The sequence below is a fragment of the Stegodyphus dumicola genome, chromosome 8, assembly GCF_044657685.1.
Source record: "Stegodyphus dumicola isolate Sdum_Otavi_A_Nest chromosome 8, ASM4465768v1".
Lineage (NCBI taxonomy): Eukaryota > Metazoa > Arthropoda > Arachnida > Araneae > Eresidae > Stegodyphus > Stegodyphus dumicola.
In genome coordinates this window covers 68,509,650-68,526,421 of record NC_140775.1, presented here as the reverse complement: position 1 = coordinate 68,526,421, position 16,772 = coordinate 68,509,650, and the positions used below count along the sequence as shown (strand labels likewise).

Sequence of the window (16,772 nt, the reverse complement as noted above, 5' to 3'; positions counted from 1 at the left end):
TGAACCAAATACTTCAAGCTGGAATGAAACTTAGAAAATCTCAATATTTGATTTACTGTTATATGTTCATTTTTAATCTTTTTATTATTATTATTAATATCTTTTCTAAACAAATAAATGCTCCTGCGAACTTTCTATTTAAATTCTTTGAACAGTATAGTCATGCAGTTAAATTACAAATCTGCTGAAAACCTTCGCCGCCCCTTTTTTTAAATCGTATGGTAGGAAGCTATATGTTACTTAGGTTAACTCAGATGTAGCAAATCTAGTTCAAAAATATTTCTCATATGTGAACTAAATGTTCCTCAAATAGTAATTTTTATTTTTTCAAACTTTTAATTATTTTTAACTACCACGTGGAAGAAATCAGAAATAACTTTCATACAAATTAATATTTGTGCAAAAAAGCTCATTTACTAAAATACTGGGGTAGGGGACTCCGGGCATATATAAAAGGACGATAAACTGTGTTGTCATGAAATATTTTTGCAGCTTTTGCATTGCACACCATATCCTGTAAATTGAGCCCTTTAATCGTTTTTAAATTTGCGAATAACCCCCAAAATAGTTATAAAAACAACTTTAGGTTTGCGTCGGATTGAAAAGAAAAAGAAGATAAAGAAAAAACCACTTATAAAGAACTACGTTTGTTGATGTTCCCCAAGCTCGCAACGTTGTTCCAAAATTGGCGCTCCTAGAATAGTGGAAAGATGCCTCTTCCAATGGCAGAGCTTCAGCATCTTCTCAACTTTCCTTCTGCGCTCTCAACCACCCTCCAATTTTTTTTTTCTTCTCGCATCATTATTGTTATTATTTTCTTCTACGCTGTTGCCCCTGACCTGTAACCTTGGATTAAACAACATGCATGACATTCGGATTAGGTGCACCTAACACAAGGTAAGTCGAAATTCCGATTACGTGAAAGAGGATTAAGTCATCTGTTACGAAATGGGAGCCAGAGAGGTATTCTTGGCTTAGACTAGTGTTGAATGGGCATCACTGAGAACTGGGAGGTGGCTAAGAAGTACTCACAGAGTTGAATGTCGGTTAGTTTCCTTAGGATACGCGAATATGCAGTACTCACTTCCGGAAGTAATGCATGGTTTGGGTTTGAAAGCTCCCACATAACGTGTTTATAAAAAATGATGTAATAAAACAACGAGTTTTGAGTGATTTGGAAACATTTCCGGAAAAGTTTTTAATACGCTTCTTTATTAGTTAGTAACATAAAATATTTCTTATAATCCGAACGTTTTCTCACAAAAAGAATGTGTATTATTTAAATTTTTCATGGTCATTTTGATGCTTTAGTAAAACTGATTAATTAATCATTGAGCTAAAAGCTATTGTAGTCAAAAGTTGAATGTGACTTATGTTGACTTAGTAAAACGAGTAATTATACTTTCGATATTGCACCCATATGATATCTTCTGATTTTGGCAGATTCCGTTTTTTTATTGCATTATTTTCTTTCTGTTTTTTGCAGGTTTTTAATATTATTTATTTCCATTTTATTGTATTTTATATTATCTATGATTAACTGATACATATGAATGTTATATTTATGGTAATTATTTATTTATTTGTATTCAAAAACAAAGTTAAAGGTTTTAGGCATCAGTTTGCAGTATAAGGTCAAAAATTACACAAGAGCGCTTTTTAAATCCCTATTCAGATAATGCTCATACGTTGTGAAAATGAAACATTACGTTACTGAAAAGTCAGGAGTTTATCAACTAAAATTCTAACTTAGTTATTCTTAATAAATGCATGAAAACGCATTTCGTTTTTGTATATAAATGAAAGTAGTATATAACATATGGACTTACATATTAATTTTTAATGTAAACTTTTAATTTACTTTATTAGCTATTAGTTTGTATTTGAGCAGATAACATTCTGCAAAAGCATGCTTGTTTAGTTATTCGTAATACATAACGTATATACATAACATGTTTTTTGAAACAATAAATCAAGTAATAACTGTATACGTTTAACCATTAATCTTAACTGTATACGTTTAACTATTAATTAACGCAACATTTTTGTTTATAGTTTCAACAATTATTACGCAAACAGGGTTTAATTATATGATCAGTCATTGTTTCTTTAACAAAATATTAACTGAGTTGCTTGTAGTTTGCATATGCATGTGCATAAAAACTCTTTTTTTGAAACAATATAGTAACTTAAATTCGAAATTTTAATTTTAGCATTCGTCTTAGGGAAGAATTTTATTTGTTTTAGTTTCAGAGAGGTTTTATCATAATAATTGTAGTAGTTCAAATATATATCTAAAATATTCCATATATTTCAGAGATTTCTTTCGGGAAGAAATTTACATGTTTCCATTACATCTGTACGATGTGTTCTGCAGAAAATTACTTCGCATGTTAAAAAATCTTCATTTATTCAGTTTCACAAAAATTACTGTGCACTGTTTTATGAAATTAACAATGTGTAATTTTTGATGCACGTGAGAAATAAATGTGTACACACAGCACTCTTTCAGTCTATAACACCATGATATTTTGTTTAAGTTGTAAAGTAAACTAAATTATAAAACTATATACTATTTCAAGAAAGTAAACTTTAATCCAATATAAAGTATTTATTTTCTAGTTATAGTCATACGTAAAGATATTTTATTTAAATATTTTTATCTATTAGTTTATAAATTTCAAGTTTAGAATTTTATGTATTGTTACATTTTGGAATATAAACCCACAAAGAAAAATTTTAAGTGTTCACATATGGGAATTTTATTTCATTCTTAACTGAAAATTGCACTTGCTTTTGTTGCTGCATTTTGACCATAGTCCAGTAATTTTCAAACTTTTTTCAAGTGGGGGTTCACTTTTATAAATTAGGTTTTGTGGACTACTTTATTCTTATCTCCTTCGGTAGCAAGTTTTGTAGCATATGCTACTACCAATATATTTTTAATATTTTTAAAATGCAGGTAATTAAAATTTAGTTAATTTTATATTAATACTAAGTAATTAAGCTGACAGAAGAAAATTCGTATTCGGTTTTTGAAATTTAAGGCTATTCGAAATGAGGTAGATGAGCTTGTTATTTTTTGCACAGCTGTTTTGTGTTTGGATGTATGGTGTAGTCATACATCCAAACTGTGATCGTCGCATAAATCAAACTAACTTTAGTACTTTTTTTTTATTTAAGTGGATGAAGAAAATTCTATCTCGCTGAGATACATAGAAGCAAATATAATTATAATTTTTAAAGCATAATTGTACAGTTCACTATATTCTGTTTCCACTGGTAATGAGCTCAGCGATCGCTGTTTGAATCCCTCTTTTGTTGTCAACTCTATTGTGAAAAGACCATAGACAGGTAACCGCTAATGTATTTCATAAAATGTCGATATTGTGAGAAAGGTGATAGAAGAAAACCATATGTAATTTCGAACCTTTGAGATTTTCAGCTATAGGGCAGTATATGCAGTTAAGCTTGAAATGTTTTTTTTTTTTTTTTTTTTTTTTTTGTCTTTTTTTAATCTAGAACGGCCACAAGGATGGGCTTCGAAGACCACTTTTGGCCTCCTGGCCATACTAATTCAGAAGTCAAATAACAAAAATCAGCGTTATATTTTCAAATTTTCACAGGACTAGTTTCGATGGTTTTACCGAACCACCATCCTCAGCTGCAAAAACGCAAATGGAATGACCATAGTTTGTGAAACGCTGCCACAGTCAATATAATTTTTTGTACCTTCGTTCTTTACGAGTTAAAACATTATTTTTTTAATCAGTGTCCTATACTATCTTGAAGGCTACCTGCTGCCGTTTCACATAATTTTGGGCCTCTGTGGAGGTGATCATTGGAATTGAAGGATTAATTGATCTAATATCTCTGCCTGACATTTTCTTAATCCGAAATCTTTCTTAATACTCTACAGTTTTCCATCATCATTAACACTGGTTTGCTTTTATTGTACTTTTGTAGTTTTAATCGTTTTGAATACTGTTTTTTCTTATTGCCGTTTTCGAAGTTTTTATATTTTAACCATTCGGCTCTTTTTCCATATTATTTCCTGTTTTAAACATTTCCTCCTTCTGTGTTTCACCCACTTGTTTTGCCTTACCATCAGAAAATTACCATTTTTGGAAGCTATGTCTAAAACGCATGGAATATTTTAACACTGTCCAATTTTTCCTTAAATCAAACTTCAGAATATCATACCCAAACTTACGCAAGTCAAAAGAAATCTTAAATTCTCTGTTTGTGTTTCCAAAATCATGCATAAATTCAAATTTTCACGTTTTTGTTCCATTCTAAAAAACACGTATAAAGTCTGTCTGAGTTATACTACTTTCATTTGAAAATTGCCAATTCAGCTTTTAATTTTTTATCTAATGGTTATAATTATTGGTCTAGATACCAAAACTGCTTGTCAACGCCTGAAGACAGTTCTTGACTGTAAATCCCGAATGTTTAAACTCCAATCATCTATCACCGCGCAAACTGGTAACTGTATAACTGTTCATACTGATTATGTTTTTAATATCTGTAATAGGGATACCTTGCAGGATCGAATGAAAGTACTGAAGTATAACTTCAATTTTTAACACACATGTAAACTTTCAACTCTCCGAAACTTTCACTCTCCAAATTTTAAGGAATTTAAAATTCTATTAAGAAAGGTTTCTAAATTCCTTAAAATATCGGAAGTAAAGAAAGATACAATTCACCACTTAAATATTCACGAAAATAATTTCATTATTAATTCATTTTTTTCGAATCTTAACCAAAAAGAAAAGCAGACTTTAAGTAAATTCCTCCTAATCCAACATTTTTATTTTCAAAGCAGATAAGAATGGGCAGATCGTTGTTATGCCCAAATAACATTAATGGAGTTACGAAACTGAAACGTAAAGCCCATACTATTTGATCTCTAAAAATCTTTCAGCTTTCTAATATCTCGAAAGTTAAAACAAATTTTAAGTCCTCTCACATATTTCCAACTCTTTAAAAAAAATTTCATTCCAGTTATTGTTTGCTAAGTTTAATGTCCTTTCGAAATTTCACGCAACTGGAAATCCGTTTCGCCTAATAACTTTGGAACAGCATTACATGTTTTAACCAAACATTTGTTTTCTAAATTTTATCTATTAATTTCTTAATACATCTGCGCCGCAAAAATTGTCTTGAATCATCGAATCATTTGTCCCACCAGGGGCCAAGCGGTAAAGTCCCTGAGCATTGGTAATTCGGTCTGAGGTTCGAATCTCGCGAACGGGCTGGTTGCATAGACGTTTTCGTGATTTTCCCCATGTGTAACGTGTTAATATGAGACGTCTTCTCTTAGAAAATTCTTCACAAAGGCAGCCTTATCTTCCGTGTAGTGCCTTAGGGCGGAACAGGTAAATAATATTAATAATCTAAAATCTTACGTATATTTCGCCGTCGCACTCAGTTATGCTTTTTTTATGTTAAAGCACTGTTTACTAACGGTTAAGAGAGCATTAAATTGTCTTGAAAACAGATTTTGAAAATGAAATTTCACATCTGCTTAAATTCATGAGTTAATTTCTCTTGCTAAATCATTTTTCAGTCAAATCCACTTTCCTTTCCGAAATAATTACTATTGCCAAACTGAAGGATTACCTGGGATTGCCTGTAACTAATATTTCAGTTTGGCGATAGTAGTTATTTGCATTTTGAGGTAATAGTTGGATTTAAACTAATAATTTGATAGTAATTATTTGCATTTATTGTATTTTGAAGTCATGTCTTTCTGGCATAACCCCAAAAAGTGCCTCAGTCTTGTTGATACTATTTACACGTACTGTTCTGAGTTCATTATATGAAAACGTATCTTTTCAGCTTTGGATTTACTACGTTGATGACGCATTCGCGCAATTTGACTTGTAATAAAAAGGATTTATTACGGAGATTTTATCTGCTATGAATTCATTTGAGTTGACCATCCAGTTCACTTTTGAAACTGAATCTGATGATTTCCTTCCTTTCCTTGATATTCTGATTATCGGCAACAAATTTAATTTTAATGCCACATTTCCGTAAACCAAGGATGGGAAATAGCGGTTCCCGGGCCACATGCAGAGAATGGACGCATAAGAGTTTGTTTTTTAAATTTTATATCTGTGGTCCGCTAAGATGGGCAGAAAAATTCGCCTTGAACCGAGATTTCCTATCTCTGCGCGACCAAGGATTCGTATCGCATTTTCCACTAGAACGGCTACATTAATACGTATGTTCAGTATAGATACGATACACAGTGAGTTTCATGTTGATCTGGTTAATTTCAATTTTGTCTTTGCATCAGTTTTCTAAATTTAGTTAAACCAGGTCAAACAAATATTTCTTTCGTAATACAAAGAATTAAGTAGTGTGTTTAAGTGTCAGGAAACGGAAGTCTGTAATGACATCACGACACATAATAATGCGAATGTGTCTGCAATCTTTCCAAAGAAGAGCGCAAAATAAAAGCTGCGGAATGCGTGAAAATATTGAAGAAGCAGTATTAAGCAGTAATTATTATTTACAAAGGAATCAACACATCAAAATAGCGCTACATAAGCAAGTTTCATGGTAGACTACAACTCTGCTAAACGCAAGAAGTCTTTTCCGGAGAGCGAGTTTATTAAGCAGTCTAATAGCAGAGTGCGCAAATGTGTTGTATCCTAATGTGAGAAACAAATTCGAAAGCATTTCACTGTCGAGGACTGAAGTGCGGTGTATTAAGTCAATTAGAGACAAAATCGCAGAACAACGGAATCCTGCGAGCAAAAATTTTGTTTGGTTTTCTTTGGCACCGGATGAGAAAACAGATAACGAAGATACTGAACAATTACTCATCTTTGTTCGTAGAATTAATGAAAAATTCTTCATCACAGAGAAATTACTTGGCTTAGAATCAATGAAAAATAGAACCACTGGTCTGGACTTGAGAGCTTATCAGGACTGGTATTCCTCTTTACTTGCCTTGGAAACATGAATTGTCCTGACTCGAAACAGGGAGCTTACTAAAGCTATGTTCAATAAATTGTGAAGTAGACAATACACACAGGAAGGGTATACGAAACCCTTTATTTTTCTATCTTTACAGAGATTTCCGGACTTCGGAATACAGAGACCAACCACTTGTGGTCTGAACGTAAGAATATAAAAATATTAACTAAAACTGTAACTAAACTAACTTTGGATTAATATACAAGTGCCTACTTTAAGATTGGCCGTTAATTAACAAAAAGCCGTATATAGTACAGAGAGCTGCTAAAACTACGATACGTTTAAAATTATCAAGAGGATTAAACCTCTGGCCTTGAAGGCAACCAGCAAACGAGTAAAACTACTATGGCAAGCGGCCTGCTTCTAATAACTCCTTCCTCTCTCTTGCTTGGCAAAAAGCCACAACTTAAGTACTTGGCGTTAGCAAGACAGATTTGTATAAATAAGTTAAAAGCTTTTAATTCTGGCCGGAAGTAGAAAATAAGAAGTGATAGTAAAGATTTAAAATAAAATAAACGTTAGTAAAACTTAGGATCCTTACAAGCTTTGAGCGGAAAAAATGTAGGTATGGTTAAGCTTTTAAAAAAAATACAAGCACAATATATTTACAGTGATATCTTCGCTTTTCATTTCATTTTGCATCAGAAGAGCCTTTGTAAAGCTGCACTGGTCTTAAAAAGCATGGGATAAATTCTGTTTTTTGTGTGAAAAAGCATGGAGTAGATCCTATTGTTTGTGTGGTGAATACAATCGAGCAAGGGCACTCCTACATTGGCAGTTTAAATCTTTCTTAAGGATGTGGAGGCAGAGTATGAAGGCTAATTTGACACAACAGTGGGAGGTAGTTGAGCCTGGTCAAAGTGATAAAAAGAGTCTGGGCATTGCAGAATGAAATCCACTTATTTCCGGACAAAGGGAAACATCTCATGATTCTGTTATAAAAGTAGGATGTGAGGAGTGGAAATATGAGATGATGTTTGCAGCTGATGTATTTGAGAAATTGAGGGAACAGAATGTGACATTGCAGAAAAAGGGGTTGTTTGCACGTGAAATATGGGAACATATAAAATCATTCAAAGTAAAACTAGATATGCATGCAAGGCAAGCAGGTAAAGCAAATTTTTTTTATTTCCCTTTATTAGAAAAACAGAAAATGCCTAGAAGTGCTTCTGCTAAGATTAGAAATCATTTACAGGGGCTGGAGGACTAGATCGCAAGAAGATTTCAGGACTTCAAGAAAGTTGAACCAACATTCAGTTTGTTCTTTTATCTTGTTTCCTCTGATATTACCACAACATCTGAGGACCTGCAGTTTGAACTTACTGACTTGCAGTCAGATTACACTGTGAAAGAAATGTTTAATGCTGTGACATTAGTTGACTTTTACAAATATTTATCTCCTCAAAAATTTCCATGTATGAAGAAATTTGTTGGGAAAATTTACATGGATATGCATGTATTTGTGAGGAAAGGTTTTTCTTGCTTAAAGATCAAAATGAGTAAATATAGATGTTCTTTGATAGACATTGACTTGTAGGTTGTGATGAGTCCTTATTAAAAAACTCGTCATTAAAAAAGATTGTGGAAAAGTGTGATAGGGTACATTTGTCTCATTAAACTGGTTCTAAAATTAAATGTACTTGCAGCTTTAGATGTTATGAAATTAACACAATACATAAATTTAATAAAACTTGCACTATTTTATTTAATTTATATGTATTAATTTGTATGGTTCAATTTGTACCTTTTCTGAAACGCAAAGTTAACTAATGCATGTAATCATTATAAAAGTGCGGCTGTCCTCTAACTTCCACTTCCACAAAGTGAACACTCAGCCAAAACAATTGCCTACCCCTTCCGTAAACAATTTTCTGTTTGCTTCCCCATGCTAAATCATATTTCACTACTAAACAAAAAATAACTTCTTTTTTACTTTTGCGCATATCGTGGCATCAAAGTTTGTTCTTTGAAATCTTTGCTCTGTCATGAAATCAATTATATGAAATCGATTGGCACTGACAGAGGATGATCTCCTGTAGTCATTGTTAAAGGACTTAAAACGTTTCTTCTTGCCACCAAAAAAGGCCCTCCGCTATGGGAAATAGTATTAATAATTTTGTCGTCATTTCATTTAATCCTTATGTTAATTACAAAAATGCTTCGATTCTCCACAAGTTCAACCTTGCAGTTATTTTAATCATCAGTAAAATTCACTGATCGATTTTTAAAGATCCCATCTCTGATTTTAATTCTTGGGGGAATTTACAGCATACTTTGTCAGTGTGGTTTTTAATATATTGATCTAACTAAAAGAGGGTTAAAATTTTACGTCAAGTAACACGAATCTCATGTTTGAAAAGGAGAAATAAACATATCCTCGATAGCTACTATAGTTGAATTGTTAAACACAGTTGTGGCTTTGTTTTACAAAAATTATCTGTAAACCTTCTATAGTTCATATTTTAAATTTCCTGGAAATTTTTTACATTAAAAAAAATTATCCTATTTAGTTAATAACATTATTTCCAATCCCCTCTTTCCTAATGCTTTCAGAATTCTAATATCTTAGTTTTTCAGTTTCATTATTATTTTCCTCGTTAAGTCACTGTACGTTCATGTTCGCTTTGCTCTGTCCATTGCTTTTGGCATAAAAATGCTTACCGCAAGTCCCGTTTTGGAAAAATGTTTTTTTTCTTGAAGAAAGGAGACCTGTGTGTGATCAAATACGAAATCGCTAGCGTTTTATTCAAAATATACTCCAAACTCAGATTGGTTTTTTGCCTAATTTTAAATTCCATGTAAATCCGTGGTGTAACTGGGAGTATATTTGAGGCGTATTCGAGAGGTACATGGTTCGAGCCCCGCCGAGGGCACTGCATATTTTTCACGTCACCAACATCAAAAAACCTAATGACTCTACAAGTTTCGCTGGAACTAAAAGGCGGTGGACAATAATTCGTTACAACCAGGATTTGGCAATTGAGTCCCCTAATCCCCAGTCCCATTTAAAAGGGGAAGTATATAAGGTATTATATATATATATATAAGGTATTTTCTCCTTCCTTTCCGCATGCCTTGGTGGTGTAATTGGAAGCATACTAGATGCGTGTTCGAAAGATCCAGGCTCGAGTCCTGGAGAGGGTACTGCACATTTTTCAGGTCTCCTGCGTAAAAATATCCTAATAACTCTACAACCTTCACAAAAGAAACATCCCCATATGCTTTTTCTAATAACTATCATAAGCAAAGAAATAAACATCTACACGAAACTTTAGCATAAAAATTACTGTACATCATTGTTAATATTTATTTTTTTAAAAAAAGTGCGTGAATAAGACACAACATATTGGCTGTTATAGTTGCCAGAAAGGCAAAGAATAAATGTTTTAATGAAAGAGAAAATCTTAAGCAGAAAACAACTGACGTTTTGCTCATATTTATTGAAATTACTACTGTTTGTGGAAAATGGTATCAATGGTAGAATGGCAAACTCGCTGAACATTGATATTTCATTCCGTGTTTGAATACTCAGAACTTGCTGCCTGCATGAAGTTTTTAAGATTTTCCCTATATGAGAGAAAGATAAGAGACAGTTTCTCTAAAATATTCTTTGTGAATACTTCTCTAGTCCTCGGGTACTTTGTTTTAATCAATTAAACAGAAAATCAAACGACCAACGTTTAGTATATCATTCTCGAAAGTACTCCTTCCCTGAGCAATAGCCCTCATTTGCTTTGCTGCAATTGATTAAAACAAAACTGTCAGATAACCACACCACCCCACGCGGGAGCTTTAAATTAGAGGAAATTTAATCCCATGTCTGTAAACAGTGAAGAACTTAATGTGCAGCTATTATCAATTTTTTGTTTTGCCTATACGTGTAATACGTATAGGCAAAACAAAAAATTGATAATAGCTGCACATTAAGTTAATCGTTTGCTGACAATGTTGGAAAAGCATGGGAAACATTAAGGTAAATTATAATAATTTAATAAAATTACTATTAAGTAAAACTGAGGAATTACTGCAATTTAGTAAATTAAGGTAAATTATTAAAGTTACAAATATAAAAATAATCACAAATTACAAATATAAAAATAATTGGCTAATCATGACGATTTCCTGTGGAATGCTGTAATTTCCGAGAAGTAAGCTGGTTTAGTAACAACACTGGCCTTCGAAAAAAGATATTTAATAAACGATTTTAGTATGGTGACGAAATTTTATATTTAATGCTGGTCTTAATAAACGTATATCTGATGGCCTCTGTCATGATACTGAGTTATTTTCTCTACAGTGATATCATAATTATCCAGTTCAGTATTTGTTACACATTTTTCTTAGAAGTGATCATTTTCATAATTGTTTTAGGGAAGCGATCGCCATAAGAAGTTTCATATTATATTATTAATTTACATCAGTAATGTTTAATCTGCTTATAATTTTGAAATACTAGTAATTTCTCACCTAAATTTTAAACTATATTAACGTTATAAAAGCTTTCAAATGCCATTACAGTACAGATTTCATTCAAAGATGGTTACAGCCAATACAGTGGGGTGCTATAGCCAGAGTTACTGATTATCAGGGGAAATAACGACAATTTATTTTTGGAATACTTTTCGATAAACGATAAGTTCTTAATAATATGCAAAAAAGTTGATTAAAATATTAAAGAAAATGCTTAAGGGGGCTCATACACCTTAAACCCCTCATGATCTTCGAATATGTGACTGTTGCAAGAATTGGGATATTTTATTTAATTTAAAAGCCATTACTTCCAACCTTTACAGCTGACTACATAATATAGCTGCTTTGGAAACTCGTAACCAGAAAGTTTGTGTTGCCACAAATATTTTTGTAATTTAATCCTCTTTGTGACAAAATATTTCGCAATGTTTCCACCTTGCGCGCACGATATTTTAAAAATGGCTAACGGTACACACTTGAAATTTGATGGAATTCTTTATATGGGCACTATTTTTTAACTGAACCAAAAATCTGATAAATATTTTAATATTGAAAAATTTTATGGACGAAAACATTACAGATTTTTTAATAAAATACATTTTATAAACTCAATTCCAAATAAAATAAAAATTTAACGTGAAAATTTAAGAATTTTAGGTTCACAGTAGTTTCCAAATGTTATAAAAGCTATGTATTAAGCAGGGAATTAAATTATGCAACAGAATATTTTAAACTGTGCGCGCAAGGTGGAAACATGACGAAAGATGTTGTCACAAAGCGGATTAAATTATAAAAATATTTGTGGCAACACAAACTTTCTGATGACTATTTCAGAAAGCAGCTATATTATGTAGTCAGCTGTAAAAAGTTGGAAGTAATAGCTTTTAAAATAAATAAGTTATCCCAATTCTTGCAACAGTCAGATATTCGAAGATCTTATGGGTTTTAAGGTGTATGAGTCCTCTTAAAGGAGTTACAGATACTGAAACTGATAATGAATATGATTTGGAAGAAGCAAACTACATGCCAACCTCAGTCATTTCTAGAAAGGCAGTTGGAAATTTAAGCAAAGCTCTTGAACTGAAACGTGGTAATCGCAAAAACAACAAGAAATTTTACGAGATCGAAGATACGACTGGGAAAAACTGTTAATGAACAGTACAAAGCAAACAGGGATTGATAAGTTCTTTATAAAAATTGTAAATTTCATCAGTAGCATAATTTAAAAAAAAAGTTTTACAAAAAACTCACGAATGACTTTCAAAATTTCATAAAGAACCGGGATCTGACACTCGAATCTTCATATCCTACGAATCCTGAAAACGGTTCAAGTTTCATATTCTCGAATCTAAAAATGTCATTTGGTTCTTTCAAATCATAACACAAAAATCCATAAACATCTTTCAAAACTTTCGAAAACTTTCAAATTCAAAACTTTGCAAAGATCAATTTACTGCGTCCAGATGGAAAGTCCAGGGAAAAAAAAGAGAACTATTTTTGCTGGAATGCCAGTATCTGGAGGCCCTGAAAGCCACACTGCAAATGTATGAATTATTAATATAAACATTTTTACTTCCTTGTACGAAGTAAAAAGGAAGTATTGTAATCGCGAAAAGTTTCAGGCAGCATATTTCAACGAAAGTATCCATTTTGACCGCTATCGAATGCAATTTAACGATGTTTTTGCGTGATATCTGTACGTAAGGGCAGAATAAAATACTCTTTTCCTTCAAAAAAATTATAAAACTGCTTTAAAATTGATTCTGAAGAGAATTTTTCGTGGCGTCTGTACGAACGTATGTACGTACGTGCGTACGTACGTATCTCGCATAACTCAAAAACGAGTAGCTTCAGAACGTTGAAATTTTGTATATAGGACTGCTATAACATGTAGATGTGCACCTCGTATTTTGGTTGCAATCGGCCGCACCAAACGTATATAAATACATATTCACTCTGTTACTCGGCTCAGTGATCTCGGTTCCTTTACTCTTATATGTTTGTAAATTGTACATTTTTTGCTTTAAAAATGATTGAATTATGTTGTTTTTATCTTCCGGTTAAGGATTTTATGCCTTTAGTAAATCTGTGTGCAATATTTTTAGAATTATCAGCAATTTTAAAGTTGTTTAATTGCCGCTAAGCCTGTTTTTAATGGCGGCCATTGATGTTTACATTTGAAACAGGAGACTAGTGGATTTGTTGCCAATCTAGAGAAACTTAGCTTCGCAACAACAAAGATAACGCATTCATTTATTGTTGCCAATTAAATCATGCTTAATTCTTTCTGGAATTTTTTTGAGGAAATAAGCGTTTGAGATTTACCTCGTAATTTTTAATATAGATATTTTGAGTTTTTATGTATTTTTGCCTTTTCGCGAAGTGAGAACTGAATTAATTAAATGAAAAATACTCAATCGTCTGTGAAAAACTGTTTCTTTTTTGTTTTGTTTGCTTAATTTCTTTTATACATCATTCTAGCTTTATTATAGTATTTGAATAGAACATGTGGCAACGATTAGATAATTCTATTCTTTAAATGATATAAATTTTGTGCATTATGAGTTATAATATGAACGAAATATATACGTTAACTGTTATATAATTATTGGATTATATAACAGTTAACTTAGTTTCCGTTATATAATTATTATATAAGTTAACTGTTATATAATTATTAATACTGTTAAATGAATCTAGCGCCAGAGTGTCGCTATGGTAAACAAATACTAGAGTGAATTTTAAAGAATGCATTTATTCTATTGTGGTTTATGCGCTGTCGGCGAAGTAGATTTAATTCAATCCAATAAGTTTAAATGAAATGCGAGAAAAAATTCGTATAATTTAATATTCCAATACAAGGAAGTCATGTGGTGTACACATCAGATTTTTTAGAAATTTTTCTAAATCTTCTGGAGAGAAATTAACTTTCCAGGCTTAGTGCTTATCTGAATTAAATCGAAACAATCTTCCATCTTCTACTTTAAAAGTAATCTGAAAAACTGCAAAAAATCTGAGCTGTTATTGAATTCTTTTTTTTTTCAAACTATGATACCAAAATGAATCTCAAGATTAAGAAGTTTAATTATATACATCATTTACTAAATTTCAGTTAAAAAATTTTAAAAATTACAAGAAAAATATAAAATCTTATGTTTTTGAAATAAAAGTATAAAAAGTATGATAAGTATAAAAAATGATTAAAAAATGAAAGAATTTACATAAAACGAGGACTCAGAGGCATTTTCTATAGAAGCATCTCAGAGTTAGAATTGTAGTCATTATAGAATTATTACTAATTTAATAGTTAATATATGTACCGAAATTTGAAAAAAATGTTTATCTACCATAAATATCATTTAAATCATATTATTTGCAGTAAATTTTACCTTTGTTTGCATCTTTCATTTTACCAAATACTCTTTCAATTTTTAAAAGTATATTACGTTATAATTATATTATTCTTTAGGAAAATTTGATGCATTAAAATAATCAATCATATTTTTCATGTCGTTATAAAAGTCATCTGTTTTAATATCATACATAAAACTATCTGTATCCATATACAGTAATGTATATGGTCTATAGTAAGTCTATAAGTAATAATAGTAAGTCTTTCTATTTAGATTTCATCACATTATAATGAAACCTTTTGATAAGTCTAAAATACACATTCCCACATAAATTGGTTTATTCAGTTTTATTTCCGTTTTAATCACATGAAAAGTGAGGCCTAGGATTCGTACCCTTTGTAAAAATTAGTTTAATTTTAGCACAGTATTTAATTATTTTTATAACACTAATCAGTTATTAGTTATTAATTTACTAGACATGTCGTCATTAGCAATGCATAAATCGCTATCTGTTTAAATTTAATTTGCACTATCTGTTAAAGTCAATTGCTTGACAAACTCAAATATGAATGGTACAAGGCAAATTATCTTGTTAATACATTTCCTTTCACTTTTTAACTTGTTACACACAATTGCATCAGCACTGAAGTCTTACATTATTATTATTGTAAATTAATGTATCATAAACACAGAAAAAACATTTGTAAACATTTGAAAATCACATAATGCTTTTCCCCCTCATCTCCTAATACAGTCCAAATTCTTATTGTAATTATTTTGTAAAAACAATTCATACCATATTTAGCTTATTTCAGACATTTACAATATTTCTGAAATCTTGCATTATTTTTGCAAGTTATGGAATAAGAGGTACTTATACAGATGTGATAACATCTTGACATATGTCTTCTCTTTTATATGAGAAAAGTTTCTTCATAATTAAGGAAACCTTTTGTTGTAATTGAGGGATCGTTAGTAAACATTTAATGTACTCAGGCGTAATTTGTGACCTTTCTTTGCAGTGTAGCTCTTTTGTGAGCTGGCTCTTGAAACTATAGTGCTCTGGATCTACCTTTTCCCCACATACGCACTTGTCTGAATCGCTCAAATTTCGTGCAAAGTAGTACGTGGGGAAAGGACCATGTCCAGATAAGAAGATGTTGATGAAGAAGTTATAAGAGATTGGATCTTATGTGGGTTTCAACACAAATGAATAAACAATATGATGATGAATATCAATCAGTGGAAGTAGGAAGTTGGTTGATAATTTATTTAAACAAATCGTAGGTGGGGCCGAGTACTTCATAGCATATCTTTGAAATAACATCGATGAGCCTTCCTAATACGCCGCTCCTTACCGTGCAAGTAATTTTTTTCAGCCAGGTTTCTCAGTCTGTATCATCCCAACGGAAAAGATCCGAAACCTCACATAGCGAGGGATGTTGAGTTCGAAGCCGCAAAGATGGGATTCAGGGATCATTCAATGCAGTTAAATTTATATCAGCCCCTTTTAATTCTCAGCCTATACCATTCCCAAGAAACAGTGCTGAACTGCACACAAGATATTAGTAGAAGCTGAAATCAAAGTTGCGCTGGTGATGGGATCTAGGGAATAAATCCAATTCATTTATCTCAGCCTCCTGGTATTTACAGAGACAGAGGTGGGTATTTAGCGCCCTTTTTTGGTTTAAATTAATTTTAAGACTGCGCTTATCTATCTATAGGTTTCAGTATTGAAAGTTAACAATCATAATTTATTTTTTAATTATTTTGTCGTTTTTCCTAGCATTTCACCTGAGTCAACCGCCTCACATTTGTCTCGATTCTAAAAGTAACCTCCAACCTTTTTTTTTTTAAATTTTAGAGTCAGTGATTGACTTGGTCTAGAAATAAGAACTACAGTTACTTATTGAAAAATAAGAAATTTCAGCATCATGCGTTTTGTGCAGACAT

At 31.7% G+C, this 16,772-nt stretch overlaps 1 protein-coding gene across 5 annotated transcripts in view; it reads left to right on the top strand.

The window, feature by feature from the left end:
* Positions 1-701: 701 nt before the first annotated feature.
* The window catches only part of LOC118183244 (uncharacterized), a 138,025-nt gene continuing 121,954 nt past the window's right edge, over positions 702-16,772 (top strand). For 3 of the 5 annotated variants that reach the window (XM_035352714.2, XM_035352716.2, XM_035352712.2), the window contains exon 1: positions 703-897. The gene's annotated coding sequence lies outside the window, so the exon portion shown is untranslated. Of the gene's footprint in view, positions 898-16,772 lie in introns of all 5 variants that reach the window. The other 2 variants (XM_035352715.2, XM_085821956.1) reach the window with 1 other exon arrangement.